Here is a 16,677-nt window from a genome sequence, read left to right on the forward strand (position 1 = left end):
CCCTTATCATGTATATGATTTACAAATATTTTCTTCCATTCTGTGGCTTATCTTTTCACTGTCCTAATTATACTTTGTAAGGGCAAATATACTAATTTTGATGTATCGTTTTTATATGTCATTTATGCTTTTGGTGTCATATGAGGGAAGCCATTGCCTAACTCAATATTTACTCCCACCAGATTTACTCCTATGTTTTTTTCTAAGAGTTTTATACTTTTCATTCTTACATTTAGATCCATGATCCATTTCATGTAAACATGTGCCTCGATGCAGTTGAGCTTGCCCCATTTTTTTTAGGTATTGTTCTTGTAGTTCTAGAAGCTGGGAAGTCCATGACCTCAGCAGATTTGGTGTCTGATGAGAGTCAGCTTCGTAGCTCAAGGACAGCCTTCTTCTCTCTATGTTTTCACACAGCATGAGGAGCAAGGGGATTCTCTTAGTGTCTCTTTTATGAGCGCAGGAATCCGATTTGTGAGGGTGAGGGGTGCCCCTTCTAGTGCCCCTTCTATGTCCACGGATGGTCTGTTCCACTAATGACCTCATTTGCCAGTTACCTTACCTGAGCTCAGCCTTGGGAATATACTTCCCATGCCACCTTTTAGTTTCTGAATCTCACCATTGTTGGGCATGCCAGCATGTAATGCTAATAACACGGTCTTACATAACTTTTTTCCTTCCTATGTAACTCCTTCCTTTCCTTACTACATAACTTAACCCCTCATGGGCTAAGCACCTCTTACAGTCATATCTTTTAATACCATCACATTAGGTGTTAGGATTTAACACAGGAATTTTAGGGGGATACGGAGATTAAGTCTATAGCACTTTGCTCCAAAGACTACGTTATTCCAAAGAAGGGATGTTCAATCACAGAAACCAAGGTGCAGGCAAGTTAATATTCAAAGTATGTCATTGGATCAAGTAACATATCTGTTTATTTATGTAATGTAGCCAGAGAAAGATAGTAGGTACTCTGTAGCAATTGTTACCATGTAACATATAATTAAACATTATAAAGATGGGCTGAGTATATGTGAAATAAATACAATTATGTTTGATCCAGGCTGTAAAAATGCTTGCTTCATATATATTATATGCTAATATGCAATATGGAGTAGATTTCTGCTTATTTATTTAAGAAGAAAATCCAATTAGTATATTTAGCATACATTATGTGGTCTGGATGTTTGCAGCTTGATTGCCATTTTGGAGCTATTTGAGCTTTATTGTATTGAATCGTAGAACAAGCTTTATGTTCCGAAAGTCTAAAGGGAAGAGGATAAGAAAGGGCAGGACTTGTTCAACGGTTTCCTGGATTTGAATATTTTTGCATTTATATATTTAAATTCAATTTTTAAATCTAAGTTTTGTCAAGTCTTTGGTAACTCATAATCATAGATAGTCTGATATGAAGGATACTGCAATCAGCTAGTCTTTGCTCTCACTTAACATACAAGGAAACTGAGTCTCAAAGGAGGGGTGATGGATCCTGCCTAGGCTGTAGATAAATTAGCAACAAGATTTCACCTGGGATCTGAACCTGACCACTCCCATCCCTGGGACAGATCTTACAACAAGCTGTTTGACTGTTTTTTAATGTGACTTCAGGCTGGTGATTGAAAATGTGTGTGAGTTTCTATTAAGGCATTTGTGAGTGGGGACAGGCATGAACGAGGGCATGCAGCCAAATTGTGTCAGCATCTAGGTATTAGAAAGCACCACAAAGATGAATATGCCTTACCTTTCACTCAGTTGCAGATATTAAAACCTTGGGGCTCAGAGGCAAATCTTTCTCATACTAAATAAGGACCTGAGCAGCTCCTGGGAGGGCAGAGTATCGCAGGACTATCTGGGCAGCGTGGGCCAATCTTTTTCAGCTCCAGTAGGAGGAGTAACCCAAGGGAAAGACCCTATAAAGGTATGTTAGTGATTGCAGAAATGAAAGGAAATCCTTATTTTGAAGCAGAGTGCAGATTTGATTTTATTTTACATGCAATTCTCCAAAATCTTTATTATTTTGACATCTAAGGGCATAAAGAACATCCACATATCCATTGTTACAATGAACATCCATATACCCACTGCCCAACCTAAGAGAAACAGAATATGGTTTGAAATTGTTAATAGTAACTAATTTTCTGTATCTGTGATAATTCTGCTTTTTTTTAATGCTTTGAAAGATTTAAAAGCAAAATTTCAAAATAGCTTTCATAAATCAATTTGACCTTGCCCTGAAACCAAAACAATAGTTAATTCACTTGAAGCAGAGATATAATAGGTTCAAATAGCAAAATATCTCCCAGAGTCAATTTTAACAAGATAAATCAAAAATAAAGTAGTTCATATTTTCATATTAAAAGTCATTTTATGGGAGCCCTTTTGTTTCATTGAATTTAAATATGTCATTATAAACTCAATATATTCCCAATAGTGTCACCATGCAGTGGCAACCACTATTAATATTTTCATATGTTTTCTTTGAGCTTTTTAAAATTCTTTGCATGAATTTTTTAAAGGGTGTTTTAGATTCTGTTGCACAGATGAACACCTCTTTGCCCCCCCCTGTAAAGGAGTGTTTCCAGTTTTCCTGGGACCCTGTACTCCCTTGATAAAGAGAAGGCTGGCCATCTTCTACATAAGCTGTTCCTAAACCAACAACAGTTGGCCAAGATGATTGGTACAGCCACGAGAGGGATCAGTCTAGCCAGAACCTTGGACTTGCAAATATGACATCAAAGAAGGAAGCTCTTATGAAATGTATTTGATCATGAAAAAAAATCCTGCCAGAATGTACAAAATTCATTGCCTATCCAGAAACAAGTGAGAGATACGTACTCATTGGTGTTCTCTGACCTTGTTTACTACTGCCCTTGCCTAATCATAGAATGAGAGAAGAATGAAGCAGGAAGCTTCGTAGATGCCAGATCCATCTTAGTCCCATTTTAAGGACTGGGAAACAAGCCAGAGATTAGGTCCCATGTCCTAGGTCCCATGGCTGCTAGAGTGGTTATAGCTCATCTGCCTTCCTGGGTACTCTTCATTTTCTGTCTTTAGAGCAACAGCATAGGCTTTTCTCATCTGGCTTTCAGGACCTTACTGTGACTCATGCAATTATCCCAGTGTGAATATTTTAATATGAGTCACAGACATTTGTTTGAATTTTGCCATCACTCCATTTTTTTTAATCACAGGTAAGATATTTCACTTGACTGAAATGTGAATTTAACAAATCATGAAAACTTGTAGAAGGCTGCAAAATAATATTGTGAACAGTTATCTAAGAGAAAAACAGATGCAAACTTTTACTGGCAAAGGAATAAAATTAAATCAGACACCAGGATAACCCAGGTCCTTCCCTGTCTCTTCAGATGACAGTCCTGCAGCTGCTATGCTGAGTATTTGATGGGAAGGGAAAGGCATTAGCACTTTGCAAAATATGACAAGGAATACATTTGATAAACAGTTCCCCCTGTAGATGAAAATTTGCCCTCAGGTAGAGTTCTACAGAGAAAATTAAATTTTTTTAAGTAAATTTTATAAGGCTTTTTTTTTTTTTTAAGTTTGAGAATTGTGCTGCAGAGTTTTGGGTTTTAAACATGTGTTCATGATTTCCCTGATAATAGGATTTCAGACTCCCATTTTTTCCTTGCCTTTGATATACAGTTCTTTGATGGCCTGTGTGGCTAGATAGTCTTATGTAGTTTTCACTCACTATGACTCTAGTGACTTTTTAAAAGGTGGACCTGATAGAAGCACAGTCCAGAGGGATAGAGCAGGATTTTGGAGCTCTGCACCTTTCCTTTGCTATATGTTAGGTGTCTGGCCTTGAATAGTTCCTTGAACTTATTTGAATCCCCATTTTCTTCTCTGACAAACTAGGTCTGAATTAGTCAGAGATGGTTTTCTCTAAGAAGCTAGTTTCATTTGGGATTTATATGAGAGAAGAAGACACTGGATCCCAGGTTGGGGAGGAACATAATCAAAACCTTAAAGATGCCTAGCAATGAGACCAGCCTGACTGATTACATATTTTGAGGCATAGTAGATTTTAAAGCAGAGCAGATAAAGTGAAGTCCAATTAAGGTGAACCTTAAAGCCAAGTTAAAGGGCCTAGTGTTGATGTGGTAAGGACTGGGAATCATTAGAGAGGTATTTGGGTCATGATTTGAAGAGTAGAGAAAAAGATGCTAGAAGACTTTTTTGGTAAATGTATTTGGTTTGGATAATATTTTGCAGTCGAGGGGATAACATAGAGATGAATGCATTTAGATTGTCCATAGTGTCTATGTGTGTACGTGTGTGTGTATGTGTGTGATTACAGCTAACACCGACTAAATTAATAACTTTGGCAATACATTATCCTAGTCTCAAAGCTAGTCAAAAGCTGTGTTTTTGGTTGGTTTGCTTACAAGGTTGTGCCAAAGTTATAAGTAACAGGTTATCACTATGCCCAACCAATGAGAGATTCCGCTGAGGGTGCATGAGTGAAGGCAGTTGGCCATAAATAAAACCCAGCCCCTCGTCTACAAACCCACAAATGTGCTTGCATTTCATATCACAGAGCCAAGTACATATTATTTCATGGTGATCTTTGATTACATTAAAAGTAGAATTAATGTTAACATGATATGTTCCCAGTTTTATTACATGACTTATTTCTGAGTCTGTAGATAGAGCAGAAACTGGAGTCTCTATTCTTCGGAGAGTTATAAACCACATTAAAATATTAGAAATTCAGAATAATCCCATAGGAAAACAGTTTCACTTTGCACCAACACTCAGATTTCTTAAACTTCTTTGTCTACAGGCCCATTTCTCTTATAACTTCCATTAACATCTAATGGCACTGGAGCTGTCCAAAACAATGTAGAAAACCACTGGGTCTAGGATATTAAGCTTTAACAAAAGTAATTAACAAGGTATTCTTCCCCTTTGGACACTGGCTCAATATTTAGTTTCATGGGAAATCATAGAATAAATCTAGACGTATTTGTTACCTACACTTCAAGATGCATGGATCAGCCAACATGATAGTTTAGAAGGAGTACAAAATTTGGAGTTTGATGTTACTAGTTAAACTCTTTGCTTGGCTCCACGTGAGATAGACAGTCTTTTTATTTATTCTATGTACTTTTGTCACCTACAAATATAATATTATCCATCCGTAGCTGATTATGAGCCTTGAAAAAGATAATGTACATGAAAATCTGTTGTAATTGTGTGACCTCATTAGATGCTATATTTTGGTGCAAAACATGCTTGTGCCTACTTGCGTGTGTTGCCACAAAAATTAAAGCCACTCTTACCATGTAAACAGAGTTGAGGGGACCCATTTAGGCAAACTATCACGTGAAGGTTGGGTCTCTAAAGTTATGATACAGTTCAAATTAAGAGGACAGGAAGTCAGAACAAGACTATAAAAGAAGAAACCCACTTTTGTATTCAAATCTCAGTCAGGGAACTGAGACCTTTCCCCACCCCCTTTTGGCACAGGGCGTGATCTTGGGGTCCCGGGATTGAGTCCCACATCGGGTTCCCGGCATGGAGCCTGCTTCTCCCTCTATGTCTCTGTCTCTCTCTCATGGGTAGGTTCCTGGGATGACTCTGTCTGCAGATATACTCTCTTTGACTGCAAGAGTTTTGTACCCCCCTCTAAAAAACATAAAAAGAAAGGAAGAAATTGTCACCATTAGTATGAGAGAAGTCTTTGTCTCTGAGAGAAATGATTTGCTCAAGGTCATGCGGATGGAAAGGTGTGTAACCAGGACTGGAGCCAACATTGCTGTTCAGAAGCCTCATGTGTCCTGTACACTCCAAACCTCCCTGGCATTAGCTTAGTAATGCCATGATTATCTTTAATAGGAGAACTATATGAACATGTGGAAATCCAAATTGTTTTGTTTCCCATCCTATGCCTGGAAAGCCGCAAGCCTTTCCTGGATGTTGTCTCATCGTCTCCATTTTCTCCCTTTGCAGTGCACTAATAGCAACAGATGCTGGAGAGGTTCATAAGGAACATTCTCTTACCAATACGTAAGTTTGGATTACTACCATTGGGAATATAAAAACAAACATACAAATAACCTAAAGCAAATTCTTTTAAAAATTGGCCCTACCCTGAAGACAGTTGAACCTGAGAAGAAAGGATGAGAGGAAAAATGATAATCGGGGTTCACTGAAGTAAATTAAGGCTGTTGAATGCTGTGAGATTTTTCAATACTCAAAGATAAAAGTTAATATAAAGTGCACAAAAGATGGCTTGTAATAGAAAATAATGTTCTGAAAATTGATTTTAATAAAAAGGGAATTGTTCAATAAATAAATAAATAAATAAATAAATAGGCCCTACCCAAGATAGAGACGCTCTGACCCTCTTTCATGCTAATCTAGGGAGAGCTTAGTCTAGCTGTGGATATGGAGATTTTTAGCAATGCCTCAGCTGTCACCCCTGAGCCAAGGTTTCAAACCCATAACAAATAATTTCAGCCTAAATACCCTTCTACTTCATTGCTGAGAAGCCCAAACACTCTGTTTTCCTTAAATCCTATTGAAAATTCCTTGTCCTCTAGGTCAGTGGTAGGCATACCAATGGGCGTAACCTATTTGGAAGGCAAACGGGCAATATATAGCAATATCCATATATATATATATGACAACATTAAAGGAGTTTATATCCATGCTGGGAAATGGAAAGTAACCCCCATGCTGGGAAATGGAAATGTTGTCATTGATTTACATGCAAGGGGTAATAACATCACATAGTTACTTACTATATCAACTCTTGCAAAAATGTGCTATGAGAGGTTTTTTTTTTGTAATATAAATAACTGTAGGGCTGTATGATGGACTGTTCTATCTTGATAAATTATGCATTTGAAAAGTCTACTTAATGATGTGAGAAAGTGCTAAAAACATACTATTAATACAAGACAGAAATAGAAATATATGCATGTAATTGTGTGTCTCTGTTGTGTGTGTTGAACATCACAGGTCTCATTAGCCTGTGGGTACAAAGAGGCCACAACAAAGTCCACATTACAATGGCCTTACAGCCTTAGAGCCTTCTCACAAAACAAATACCGGCTTCTGCTCAGAACAGGTCCAAGCAGACCTCTCCCCGCCTTCCCCTGGCTTCCTTGTCAAGGCCATCTCCACAGATCTGCTCTGGACCTATTTCACTACATCTCTGGTAGCTGGACCACTTGGACCTCAGGGATACCGTCTAATACTAAAGGAGATGCTTTTATAAAATTGTGCTTGACCTTTACCCTTGTATGCTAACATTGAGGTAAGGAAGTCAGGAAACAAAACAAAACAAAAAATGTGTCTAACGCCTAATAATTTATAGATATTTACTACACCCTTTGTTCAAGTTATCTATGAATTCTCAGCTGTCCTCAACTCTCTCTTTTTAATAGGGAACTTGAACAAATCTTGATAGCATTCTGCAGTCATTTTAGACCAAAGGTACCTTGTTCCCATTGACCCTAGAATGGTAAGGAGCCTTAATCCCGACCCAGACCCCATACCTGAGCAGGGTACTGTTGTCCACTGACGGATGCCACTAATGTTGCCTGCCTGCCTGGATGTCTAACTAGGCCTGCTCCTAGCTGTATTCCATCTTCCCACCTGTTTGGACTTCTCTGAAGCCAACTGCTCACCTGGCCTCCCACCAGCTTCCTAATCACACTCTGCTTGCTGGAACCCATGTTCCACCTGCCCTCCTGGATAGCCTCCCACCAACAGCAGCTGCAGTTGAACCTCCCACACCAGTACCACCATAGCAGACACGTCTAGTTCCAAGTCCACAGGCTTCCCAGCCTCCCGCTACGATACTGCGGTTAACCTTGCCATACCTGGCCATGATGCCTCGATGGTTCTTACAGCATTATCTGCCCTGGCACACATATTGTGCAATTTTTCAGGATATCCCATTAAAAAAAAAAATCTCTTAGCTCTTCCCTGTTTCTTCAAATTAAGTTATTTGGAAGGAGTGAGCAGCTGAAATTTTGAGTGTATTTTTTGGAAGATTGAGGACTGACAAGAGAAAAAATATAGCTGATTTAATATTCCTGTCTTTCAATCCGCTTCACACTGGAGAATGGAGGTGAAGCCAGGTTGTGAAAAATAATAAAGCCAATTACTTTGTCTGTTCCTTTGTGTGATATACTGCGCCTTTTTTTAAAGAAAGCATAGATCAGCGAGTACAAATTGGTAGTTCTGTCGCCCTGGGTATACCATGCCCAGATCATCAATTATTATTACAGCATTGTATATTTGCTCTTACAGAGAATGAAAGCTATGCTGTCCTGAAGGAGAGTGCTTGGCTCTTAGGCTATGCTTCCTTTGCTGGTCTCAAGCCTACCCTTTCGTAAAAACTGAGCCCAGTGATGTCTTCATCTGTCCTTACTCCTGGGACACTTTAGGCTTATAGCTGGAAGAATTTTAAATTGCTAAGCTGTTTACTGGTCAAACTTATATTGAGTCCTCTTCGCACCTTTGGTCTTTTTCTTTTTCCCACTTTGGTCCCAAAGGGTGCTCCCAGGGAGACAGTTGCTGCCCCACCCGGCCCCGGTCACCCCTGTCTGTTGAGTGTCACGGGAAGAGTAACAGTGAATTGCAGATAAAGACAGCCAAGAATCTTGTGGCATTTGGGGAAAACCACAAGCATAAAACAGGGTTGCTGAACTTCATAAAAAAGTTAAAGTTAAGAGAGCAGAAGGGACATCATGAATAGCCTAGCCTTCTCAGGATGGATGATCTTCACTCCTCCTGAATATCCTCAACCGCCCAAGATGCCACCACCCTGCTCTGATCAGATGTCCATGCTCATTTCCACCTGAAAAGAAGCTCACTTGTTGCTTAATACCAGTCTAATGGGGCAGGCGGGGTGCTTAGAAGATGCTGAGCATTCAGCTCCTTCTGGCAGTTCCTACTCAGTATCCCTGTTATTGACTTGGTCATTTTTTTCTTGGGCCCCACCTGGGTCAGCCTGATTACGTTGAAAACACATTTGGAGCCATGCCAGGTTTTGACACTCTCCTCTGGTAGTTTGGAGCTACGACTTTTATCTTCTATATCATCCTTTGTTTCAAAGAATCACAATTTAAAAATGTGTGTGTGTGTATGTGTGTGTGTTATTATAAAAAGAATTTGTAGGGGCGCCTGGGTGGCTCAGTGGGTTGAGTGTTTGACTTTTGACTTTGGCTCAGATCACAATCTCGGGGGCGTGAGACTGAGCCCCGTATTGGGCTCCACACTCAGCACAGAGTCTGCTTGTGATTCCCTCCCTCTCCCTCTGCCCTTCTCCCAGCTTGCACTCTCTTTCTTCCTCTCAAATAAAAACATAAATCTTTTTAAAAAAAGAGAAGAAGAAGAAGGATTTGAAGCAGGAGAAAGAAGCAATCACATTTGCTTAGGAAGCCATTTTGTTCTGAAACTTGGATTCCTTCACCATTGGTGTCATTTTCACCTGGTTTCCTGGTAGTCAGTTAGAAATAACATTCCACACACTCCCTCATATCAGAGTAAAATATGGTCTTGATGTACAATTGTGCAAAAATGTGCAGAAGACACCTTCTAGGCCTCTGTGTTTTGATGCACCCCATGCTTGTATAATGGACATGCTCCCAAGCAGCTGGACACAGGAAATTTTGCAGACCTGCATTATCTCTGAACAGAATCAGCACGTTCTGAGTTGACATGCTCCATATTCATGTTTGGTGTTTTCCATTTCCATTTTTTAAAAAAACTTATATATGTAGGCTTTTGAATTGAGTACAGTAGAATATTAAGTATTCGAATATTATCAAAGGAAACAAAATGAGGAGACTAAAAAAAAAAAAAGAAAGAAAAAGAAAGGTGATGACCTGGAATCAGAATACTTGGGTTAATGTCTTGATGCTGAATGGTTAAACATCTTACCCAGCATTGCAGAGCCATGGAGATCTGGGAGTTTCCCTCCCTTAGTTTACTCTTTACATAACTAGAGGATGACAGAGCCTGACTAGATTTCATATATATGGGAATGTCCAAATACATTCAGTTATGTACTTGGTAACTGTGTGTTTCCTCAGGGAGTTCTGCAGAGATAGAAAGAAGAGATTTTTTTTAAAGATTTTATTTATTTATTCATGAGAGACACACAGAGAGAGAGAGAGGCAGAGACACAGGCAGAGGGAGAAGCAGGCTCCATGTGGGGAGCCCGATGCAGAACTCGATCCTGGATCTCCAGGATCACACCCTGAACCGAAGGCAGACACTCAACCACTGAGCCACCCAAGCATCCTGAGAGAAGAGATTTTGCAGCATTTTTGATGACATTCAAAGCAGGCATTTTAAAGCATCTCCTAGTGTGTAACAAGAGATGCCCATCTCTTTATATTGAAATGAGAGTGAAGGAGATTTGGTTTAATTTATGGTGACAGATTCACACTCAACACAAACTCAGAAATTGGTAGCAAGTGGAAAATTGAGTTCAGGTATTAAATATATCACATCTTGCTACATATCTGATCATTAATTTGTTTTTTGTATGAAGCTTTAAAATAAAAAGTACTAAAGTGATTAAAACATTTATGGGTATTTATTTCATTAACACCTTAACACCAGCTGCATTTAATCTCTGTTTTAAGAAAGATAATAACATTCTCTTTTATATTCTAAGTGTTCTAAAGCTAAACTTATCCAAGGTGAAAGTTATATTAGGATTTCTATTAATAAATAGTGCATTTGAAATTTGAGTTGTAATTAGTCAAATCTATAATATGCTCTCTGAGAAGATTACCTTTTGTCGTAGAACAGGAATGAGTAAATATTTTAATATTCAGCTAGTAACAAATACTTATAGGGTCAGGAAAACAGACGGTTTAATAAACTGGCATCTTGTTATAGCTTAGGAGCTTGATGCCTTATGTTTAACTTCTACTGGAATTAGACCGCAAGGTAAAAGCAGAGAAGATTTTTTTTAAAGATTTATTTTATTCTTTATTTGAGATATATAGAGAGAACAAGCAGGGAGAGGGAGCAGCAGGCTCCTCCGCTGAGCTGGGATCCCCAAGCAGAGCTCTATCTCAGGACCCTGGGATCATGACCTGAGCCGAAGGCAGACACTCAACCAACTAAGCCACTCAGGCGCCCCAGGTTGAAGATTTTTAATAGCATTTTCTGCTTGTATGCTCAATATGTGTTCATTGTATAAAATTTGGAAAGTAAAGAGAAATATAAAAAGATTATAATCTCACCACCAAGAGATATGTCATAAATAAACATTTCTCCTTTCAATCTTTCTTTCCTATAGTATTTATAAAAATATTGATATTATTGAATAATATGGTTCCTTGCTTTTCTTTTTCAAAAGTGTCTTACATTTTACAAGTTACAATTTGTAACTATTTTAAATTATAGTTATAAATTTTAACTGTCTTTATTGTTTCTAAAAAATGAAACTTAATCATATACATGTAAAAAGGCATATATATGTGTGTGGAAATGAACACATATATATGTAAAAAGACAAAATTATTAAATAACACTAAAAATCCTACAACTCAGTAATAAATATTTTTAAAATGTGGTGAGCATCCTTAAACACCACTCTGTGCTTATTTATACCTACCTATATTTATATATTAAAGATCTTGAATTCATACTGATTTCTCCAATTCCAGTTTTAGGTTACAGAATTTATTCTAGCCTTCCCCATTTCCTTATTCATAACTTTTTTCTCCATCAATAAAAAACTCAGCTTTCGTTGTTCACAACATATTGACTTATTTGTTGAATTCTCACATACACATAAAGAATTTCAGAATCATTAATTTGTGCCCTCATAAAAAACAAATTTACTAACTGAAGTACAGTACTTGTGCACAATGGGGTTGGCAAATCTTTCAATAAAGTGTCAGAAAGTAAAAAAAAAAAAAAAAAAAAAAGGTCAGAAAGTAACTGCAGGAAACAGCCAACACATGACAAAGACAGAGTTCTCCCTCCGATGCCCATGTAGCTATATTCCAGGCTTCCTTCAGGTTGTGCCCATACGGAGGCGTCCTGATTGTCTGTTAAAATTAGAACCCCCTCCCCACTGCACCTGCTCCCTCCTTCCCTACTTCTCTCTGGAGCCCTGAACACACCATAACACATGCTCAGTCTATCCACTCTAATACACTCTACACATACACATGTTTATGAATAGAGACCTGAACATGTCTAAAATGTGAACATTGCTGGGGCTCCTGGGTGGCTTGGTTGCTTTAGCGTCTGCCTTTGGCTCAGGTAATGATCTTAGGGTCCTGGGATTGAGTCCCCATTGGCCTGTAGGTTCAGTGGGGAGTCCGCTTCTCCCCCTCTCTCTGCCATTGCCGCTCCCCCTACTTGGGCTCTCTCTCTCTCTCTCTCTCTCTCTCTCTGTCTCTCTCTTAAATAAGTAAATATAATCTTTAAAAAAATAAATAAAATTTGAATATTGTTTAATCAGTAACAGACCATTTCATTGGGGGCTTCGATTATGTCAACATTTGTAGTCATAGTGTTTTAGATTTCATAAAGCATGGTAGATAATTTACTTATTTCTTTTGTTTACCTTCTTTCTTGACCTTTCTGGATGTGAAAAGCACAAAGCCAGAGTTACTAAAGAGGATATTCTAACTGCTGTAAATCTCAGTGGATTCACAGAGCAAGAGTTTATTTTTCTCTGTGTCATTAAAGCCTCTCTGTTCTACACAGGACCTGAGTGTCCTCTGCTGGGCCCTTTACCTCCAGCCAGCTTAAAATAGTGAGATTTGAAGATCATTTAAGTACAGAGGAGCAGGCCTGGAATTAATGTTTATCACTTCCGCCTTGTAGCTATTCTTGTATTAATCAGAATATGCTAATGGCTATGTTATTATGGATTGAAATCTCTTTCCTAAAAAGACATGTGGAAGCCCTGGTATCTGTGAATGTAACCTTATTTAAAAATAGGACCTTTGCAGATACAATCAACTTAAAAAGCAGTCATGCAGGATTAGGGTGGACAGTAAGTGTCCTGACTGATGTTCTTCTAAGAAAAGAGAAATGCGAAGACACAAAGGAGACACAGGGAAAACGTTCATATGATAATAGAGGCAAAGGTTGGAGTTATGCTGCTAAGGAACACCAAGAATTCATGGCAATAACCAGACACTAAAAGAAGCAAGGAAAGATTCTTTCCTAGAAACTCTGTAGGAGGCATGGCTCTGTTGACATCTTGATTTTGGACTTCTAGCCTTTACAACTGTGAAAGAGTAAATTTATGTTGTTTTAAACCACTTGGTTTAGAAAAATTTGTTACAGCTGTCGTAAAAAATTAAACCCTACTCTCGCACCAAAGTCTGTAATAGGATTCTGCAGAGAAACAAGGCCAGTAGGTTGTGTGTGTGTGTGTGTGTGTGTGTGTGTGTGTATGTATTCCACTCAAGGCCTTCGCCTCCTCTATTAGATCCTCTATCTCTAGTCAGTTTACAAAGTGAGGATTGCAGGGGCGTCTGGGTAGCGGTTGGTTAAGTGTCCAACTTTTGATTTCAGTTTGGGTCTTCATTTCAGGGTCATGAATTTGAGCCCCACACTGGGCTTCATGCTGGCATGGAGGCTACATTAAAAAAAAAAAGGTGAGGGTTTAGGGACACCTGACTAGCTCAGTCAGCAGAGCATACAACTCTTAATCTCAAGGTTGTAGGTTCAAGCCCCATGTTGAGTGTAGAGATTACTTAAAAATTAAGAACAAAAAAATAAGTGAGGGCTGAAGATCACATAAGTATTTTGAAATAATAACAGTCTATGTATTCTATAGAACTCTATAGAATATATATTACTACATAGAATAATATCATCCCATAATATATTATTATTTATAATCTCCTATGGGTCCTGTTTGTCTATTTGTTTCTGTTTTTATATGATTAGTATAATTAAAAACATATTAATACATATAGATACATGATTTATTTTAGGGAATTGACTCCCATGACTGTTGGGGCTAGCAAGTCTAAAATCCACAGGGCAAGTTACAGATTGGAAATTCCTGCCGGAGTTGATGCTGCAGCTTTGAGGAAGAATTTTTTCTTCTTTGGAAAAACTCAGTTTTTAGCCTTAAGGCCTTTAACCAATTATGGGATAAGACTTATCTATTTTTTGAGGATCGTCTCCTTTCCTTAAAGTCAACTGAGTGTACATGTTTACTTCATCTATAAGACACCTTCACAGCAACACCTAGATTAGTGTTTGATTAAATTCCTGGGCACTATAGCCTAGCCACACTGATACATAAAGCTATCACATAGGACAAAATAAATCAAAATTTCTGCTGCTTGACACACAGAAAAAGGTTTATTTCTCTCCTTATAGTCAGATATTGAGTTTATTGGGAGGTGTGGGGAAGAGTGCTGGCCTTCACATGGTCACAGAGATCAGGAACCCATTGAGGAACTCAGAACCCATCCAGCGCTTCCTCCCTTTGGGGCAGTCAGAGAATTGTTTAAAACAAGCCAGGAACTGGAATATATCCCTTTAAAAAATTATATATATATATATATATATATATATATATGCCAGAACTCAGCAGTGTGGCTCTGCTTAGGCAGCTACAAGGGTGGCTGGGAAGTGTGGTCTTCTTGACTAAGAGAAAAATAAGATGATTTTGAAGAACACAAAGCCCCTCATAGGCATTATTTTTTTTTTGCTTTGTTCACTGCTATATCCCAAGAATCTAGAGAATTAGGCTCCAAAACATATTTGTTGAAGTACTAGTGAAAAAAGAAGATATCAATATAAAATAAATAAGAAATTCCAAAAGATTAAGCTTTAACATATTAGATATTAAAATACATATGAATGACCAAATTATCCCATCAAAAGAAAGATTAGGTGAGAAAGCCAAGTACAATTCTATGCTGTTTCCAAGAAACAGATTTTAATGATCACTGAAGGTAGAAAATAAAGGGATAGGGAAGAGCTACTAGTCAAATACATTTTTTAGAAAAAAAGCATAAAGCTAAAGATGAGTTACAGTATTAATGAGAGGCGAGGTGCTAAGTATGGTTAATGGGATGAATCAAGATAAAAAGGGACATTAAGTAATGATAAAAGCACAATTTATCAAGATGATAACCAGCCATTAACCAATATAAACCAATCTACATAGCAACTAAATATATAAAATAAAATATGTTAGATTTAAAAAATGTTTTATACCAATACAATTATGCTATAATAAAAACCCGCAATATATATATATATATATATATATTTTTTTGTCATAGTTGAAGAGATCTGTAGAGAGAGATATATGAGAACACAAGATGATCGATACCATATACAACTGAGAGGTTAGGTGCATTTTTTACATATTATTGAAGTAAAATAAATCACAGACAATGGCAGAAATTATAAAAGGAAGCTAGCTGGCTAATATGTTCTGGTAAGTTACTCTTTTTATGTGCCTCATTTGTTTGCTTCAAAAACATTTCCTTAAGTGTCTCTTTCTAATTAAAGCCCATTATACACACTGATGGACTCTGCGTTTAGCCCCTATTGACACGGCGCTGCTACACAGAGTATTCATCCAAATACAAAGAGTTCCTTGAGTGTCAGAGATCTGTGCTGGGAAAAGCACTGTCTCCGGAGACCAAAGACTGGGTTTGAGTTCTGACCTTGCCATCACTGAACTAATTTAATGCTTCTGATACATGTGTTATTTATGTCTTGAATCACAAACTTGAGTTTAAATCCACACTCCTATGTATCAGTAATATGATCTTAGGTGATTACTTATCGTCCTTGAGATTCAATGTCCTTATCTAGAAAATGGGGAGACGATCTCAAAATGTAATTCTGTCCATAAATACATTCAACAACGTTTAACATAGTAGTCCAAATAGTTTTATCTCCTGTGTTCCAAAAAGCCCTTGCAATCCCCATTTAGAAAAAGAAACCGTATTTATGATACAATAACTAAAAAGCCAACGGAGACATATTTTGCAAAATAAAGCAATTATATCCCCCCAAAAGATTAATGAGGGGTTAATTAAGGCAGTGTTAAATAACAGATTCTGTTGCTTTTATTTATCAGAGTTCCAAAACACAGATTGGAAATTTAGAAAGGTCTAAATGTTTCATGCTTGCTTTGAGTTTTCTACACACCAGTGGTAGTGCTTAATACAGAAAGAACCCGGCTTCATGGGTGATCAATATGCATTAACTATGTTCTTCTTTGATATCTGAAAATAAAATTAAGATGATGGAGCTGTATCTTTGCTCTTGCTGCCAAAATGGATGGTAGTCCCCTGGGATTTTCCTGCTCAACAAATATCTTCCTGATAAGGCCAAATGATTTCCCTTTTTACATCTATGGTATGATTGAAAATGAGGAATTGCTGATTTATAAAATAAGTTGTGATGCCAGAATAAAATGTCAATAGTGCTTACCCATGTAAGGCACAATGGAGAATTAAAACCTTCCTGAGCATGCAAAAAAAGGGGGGGGGCATTGATATTAAAAACCATAATAATTATGTGATAAAAGGACAGAAATTGAGGGAAATGGATAAACTGGGAAAAGGGAAAAGTTAATAAAAGACTATGGAAATGTATCATTTGTCTCAAGTCTTTGCAATATGCAAGAGAGAGAAACTGACATGTAAGAGTATAAATATTGTAGCA

The 16,677-nt window shown here is 37.7% G+C and overlaps 1 protein-coding gene and 1 long non-coding RNA gene across 10 annotated transcripts in view; both read left to right on the top strand.

The window, feature by feature from the left end:
* NRG3 (neuregulin 3) overlaps positions 1 to 16,677 on the top strand; it is a 1,055,421-nt gene that overhangs the window by 877,646 nt on the left and 161,098 nt on the right. The window lies entirely within an intron of this gene.
* LOC144312475 (uncharacterized) overlaps positions 1 to 16,677 on the top strand; it is a 47,425-nt gene that overhangs the window by 24,406 nt on the left and 6,342 nt on the right. Inside the window, exon 2 of one of the 2 annotated variants that reach the window (XR_013377965.1) lies at positions 5,980 to 6,036. The exons of the other annotated variant lie outside the window; for it this stretch is intronic. This is a non-coding gene — a long non-coding RNA (uncharacterized LOC144312475). The remainder of the gene's footprint in view (positions 1 to 5,979; positions 6,037 to 16,677) is intronic. 2 annotated transcript variants of the gene reach the window in all.

This window comes from Canis aureus, chromosome 4, assembly GCF_053574225.1.
Source record: "Canis aureus isolate CA01 chromosome 4, VMU_Caureus_v.1.0, whole genome shotgun sequence".
NCBI lineage: Eukaryota > Metazoa > Chordata > Mammalia > Carnivora > Canidae > Canis > Canis aureus.